This window comes from Mastomys coucha, chromosome X (assembly GCF_008632895.1).
Source record: "Mastomys coucha isolate ucsf_1 chromosome X, UCSF_Mcou_1, whole genome shotgun sequence".
Lineage (NCBI taxonomy): Eukaryota > Metazoa > Chordata > Mammalia > Rodentia > Muridae > Mastomys > Mastomys coucha.
This window is the reverse complement of record NC_045030.1, coordinates 116552235-116557476: the sequence shown is the minus strand read 5'-3', so window position 1 is coordinate 116557476 and position 5242 is coordinate 116552235.

The window sequence follows — 5242 nt, the reverse complement described above, 5'->3', positions numbered from 1 at the left end:
GGTGGGTGTGATGGGGATATCCTCCAAGAGACAGGTGCCTGGGGAGGAAGTATTGTATGTGGAACATTCAAAGGGTGGACTGGGAAGGGATTAAAATCTGGAGTGCAGAAAATGTAATAATAATAAAATAATAATAATAATAATAATAATAATAATAATAATAGAAAAATCACAAACACATCTCAAATCAAATATAACAAGAGGATCCTATAGGTAGATATGTAGGAACAATAATAACAAAGAAATTTCTCTTCATATCATTGTTTGTTTTTAAAAATATAAAACACTACTATCAGCTGACAATAATGATAGTGTTACCATTTCTGTTGGATTTTATTTATTGTTGGGGGTTTTATGTTTTTAGTGTTTTCATATGCATATATTAGTTATGTATAATTAATTTCATTTTGAAATTTTCATATATGTGAATCTTGCATTTTAATCATGTTCAACCTTTCTTTTTTCTTTGTAATAAGGACTCTCTATTCTTGGTTTACACTGCTCCCAGAAGTATTTAGAATGTGTGATATAGTCAATAATACAGACTTATTGTCCAGTCCAGTCATTAGACATTTTAAACATCTATGTTCTTCAACTAGTTGCTTCAATTTTTTCATTTCTAGGCTTCTGAAGATTGTCTTGTGATTGACTATTTCAATGTTAGTCACTATCTTTTGACTACCTACTACTTATGAACAGGAAGCTACTAGTAAGATTAAATAAAAGCTACTGGTCACTTTAAAAATATTTGTTTAAATAAGTTTCTACTCTTGCATATGAGGAAATAGGTCAATAGATTTACTCGCAATTTGTCACTGGAAGTATGTACATTGTGCTGAAAGGTTTTTTTCTCGTTTTCTTACTGCTGCTTGCAATTTTTTCAATGACATTTTTAATCACCAGTACTGTATGTGGTAAAACTAATGACTTTCAGAATTTTACCCCATGAATTATAGAATCTCACAATCAAAATTGTTTATTTAAGATATACAAATTGTCTGTTCTTTTCTCCACACATATACTGTGAAGTTACCATTGAAAAGGCTGGCATTGCTATATCTTCAAGAGAACCTATGCCCCATAGTAATTTCATTTTAATAGTGTGGTGAAGACAATGAAAGAATAAGTGACAAACTAAATAATACAGCAAATATTTAAATACCTTTAAGGTTCATAAATTTTTATTAAGGAAACATTATAAGATAAGATTGGAAGTAAGCATGGTAGAATAGAAATTTAACTAGGATCAGTGCATTGTATATTTCAAACTAACCAGAAGAACCTAAAATATTCTAATTTATAATAAATGGTAAAATTTAACTTGGTAGAAATGCTAACATGCATGATTTGATTGTTATTCAATGTATACCTGAATATAGTTCACTAAATATGAATATACTGAATATACTGAATATACTTTACATTTTATTCATAAATATATGAAAGTATTATCTGTCAATAAAAATTTTGTATAATTAACTTTATAAAAAAGGATTGGAAAATGATATTCAGCTAGGCAGATTTTAAAGGTCTTTTCAAAAATATTAATTTTTGTGTCCTAATTTATAAAAATAAATATTGGTGGCAATATTTAGGGGCAGAGTGTTCAAGTACATAGTACCAAGTTCAAAGTCCCAAGAAAGAATCACTGTAGTGTGTTAAAGACAGAGGAAATCAGATATATGACTGGAGCATACTGAACATGAAGATCATTTTTAAAAAGATAATTTGAAGGATGATACATAGACTATACTATCTTCACTATGTAAGTCATAGTAAGGAAGTTATAATATTAATATATGTGTAATATGGCATGCATAGTTTAGATTTGTCTTATATTTTCAAATTTTTGCTAGGGTACTTTGCTAAGGTGAGCCAACATGGTGACAAGGGAACATGTCAACTAATTTAATAAAATGGTATAGTGACATAGATAAAATAACATGGTGATTTGCATTAGATTTGGATGACACAATGTAGGAGTACTCCTTATAATATTCATATAGTATAAAATGGGCTACAGAAGGAATAGTTACTTCAGGAATAAATATTTTAGTTTTGTTTTCAGATGGCAATATAATTATATGATCTGTTGGATTTGAGAATATTGTTTACATTGAGGAAATAAAGAATGAAAAATGAATTTGACCATTTAGAACATGATAACTTATCATATGTTCATATTCTCATTTACTTTTTATTTACTTTATTTTATATTTGTTGCAGTAGTGTAATTACATATCAGTAGTATTCCTTTGGTATATTTTGATGCATATGTGCTGCATAAATTGAACACATTCAGCCTCCCTTTATCCATTTTTCTTAAAATCCTCAATTATTAGGAACCTTGATTTTCTATTCTGGCCAACATTTGTTTTAAGTTCCACATATGAGAGAAACCATGTGATGTTTATCTTTCTCTGTATTTATCCTGTAACTCAAAATAATGATCTCTAGACATGTGTATTTTCCTGAAAATAACGAGTAGTCCAATTAAACTGTGCAAATGCCTTGCATGAGTACAGTTTCAAAGGAAAATAAAAATGAAAGTAGTCAACAAATAAATGGAGAAAAAAAATCACTCAATATTATTGACCATCAGAGAAACAGGGATAAACTCTACAAGGAATTATCTGCTTACATTTCCTATAATAAATATTATCAAAATATAAATAAAATTAAGATTTAAAAACATCAGACAAAAAGTTGCAAAAGATATTGATAAGGACATGAAAACGGAAGAATTAAAAATAATGAAGTGTGTGTTTATTTGCATGTATGCTACGGATTGTGTCTGAAGCATCAAGCCTGTTAAAACCATGTCCTAAGAATAAAATTTCACTGGAACTCAAAAGTGCTGGTTTCACCAAAGCACTTAACTATTTAAACTTAAAGATAAATCTAGAGATAGAAATTTTGGATGACATTGACATAGTCTCTAAATTCACATACACACACAAACATATACATACACATACACATACATATATAAATTAGAGAGAGTAAATCTACTGCTATAGTATATAACACATAATACTTAGAGAGTGTCACTTCTCGGCCTTTTGTCTAAGATCAAGTGTAGTATAATACTTAGAGGGTAATTAGAATAGATTAGAATAGAAGATAAGCTCTAAAGTATACCACACATTTAGAGGTTTTATAATAGAGCAAGATTGGAAAATTGGAAAAATGTAACTCTCAGTGAGGAACAACAGAAAATAGTGTTTGCTTCCTATTTTGTTTTGTTTTTGTTTGTTTGTTTTGTATTGCTTTAGAATAAAATATCACAAAAATAACAGCAAAACTTAGTGTGAAAAAACAATTTATTTCCAGATGAAGAGTTCTGATATTATGCAAGATAATTCCTAGTGACACTAGTGTATTGTTTGCCTTTGGTGACTTTGACACAAAAGAGTTCTATGGAGATAAAGGAGCATAAACTTATTTTATTATTGAAAAGTAAGAATGTGCAGGGGAAAGAGACATCGAACATGTAAGAGATGTCAAATTATGGTGGTGAATAGAGAAAGTACTTGAAAAAGCTAGAATTAATAATGGGATAAGATCATACTAAGATATTAAAACATATGGAAGAAAATAAATCCTAAGGTCACAAAATTCCACATGAGGAAGCTTGAGGGATGGATTAATGATCCTGAGTACTTGCTTTTCTTATAGAAGACGGAAATTCGCTTCCCAGAGGCCACACTAAGTGGCTCAGAACCACCAATTTCTGCACCAAACGACCCGATATTCTTTTCTTTCTTTGCAGGCACACACACTCTTTTCTCATACACGCACACAGATATACATATGCACATAATAAAAATATAAATATTTAAGAACCAATTTCTAATATATTCAAAACAGCTGATAAATGCTAACAAACTAGTAAAGGGTAAATTATTATTAAGGCACATATGAAAGCATTTATTACTAATCATAGAGAAATAGAAAATAAAACTGGCCTTAAGAATAAGAACCCTTTATTATATCATCTGGTTTTGGTTTTACTTTTCATTAAAATTTTATTTCTTTTTCTATAATGTTTCGTGTAAAACTGAGCCTGTGTAGCTAGATTTCATGTTTTTTTTTTCTTTTCAGAACAAGATAACCAATCCTGAAAGCTGTTTGAATTTATAGGATTTTCTAGCTGATGTCTATTTACGTCTCCTATATTAGTGGACTTTCTGTGAGTTATTTAAATCTCTGAAAATCATTTGGAGTTCTTCTGATGCTCATTTCAGAGACTGTATTAGTAATTGTACATTAAATGCTACTATATGTTTTGCACAATGCTTCATTTATGTGTCTTGTAAGTAATTATTTTGTCTTTATAACTATGGATATTTCATGAAGAATATAGTAAGATAATTAAATATTCACAAATAAAACCTGATAAATGTTGTTGTCTTCAGAAAATCCATGACTGACTCATATGCCTATATGAAATGTAGAACTTGGAGCTTTTGTTTAGAATTGTGTAACTTTTAACAAAAATTCAGGTTAACAGCAGATGATACATTGAGTAATACATAATACTGTCTTTTGTTGAAACTTCGGTATGAAATTTGTCACTTGAGTGGGGTACTTGAAAAGTATTTTCTTAACAGAGGAATGAGAGGTCAAATCTACTCTAGTCCTGTATGATTAAAAACAAAACAGAAATAAAATTGTTTAAAATAATCTTACATTCAATGATTCTTGATTGATCTCATTTAAAGAGTACTGTTCATGTTATCATAATTGTTATTTGATTTTATATTCTCATAGAATTAATTTAGTTTTGCTTATGTAAAATATCTAGGATTTGATGGCCTGTATCCCTAAAGTAATTTTCTAAGTACACATTTTGTAACTTCAGGTAGTTAATATTTTAGAGTAAATGAGGAAATCTTACATAACAGAAAATTTAAGTTTCACTAAGTACCACAGGCTATTTGTAAATTTGATCTCACCATTTTCCTGGCATCATTTGGAGAAACACCTTTTATAGTATATCACATCACTTTCAATACCACAAAATATCCCCATATTACTGAAATGTTCTTTCTTTCACCTATGAATAAGGAAATCTTTCTTTTCCTCCAAAACCAAACTCAAATTCAAACTACTCCTTGAGATATTTCCTAAATTCTATCCTTTACCACTAATAAATGGAATATCACAATTATCTATGGATAAAGATATAAAAGGAACTTCATGAAGGTTAGAGTGCCATAGTTGAGAAGTCTTTGCATAA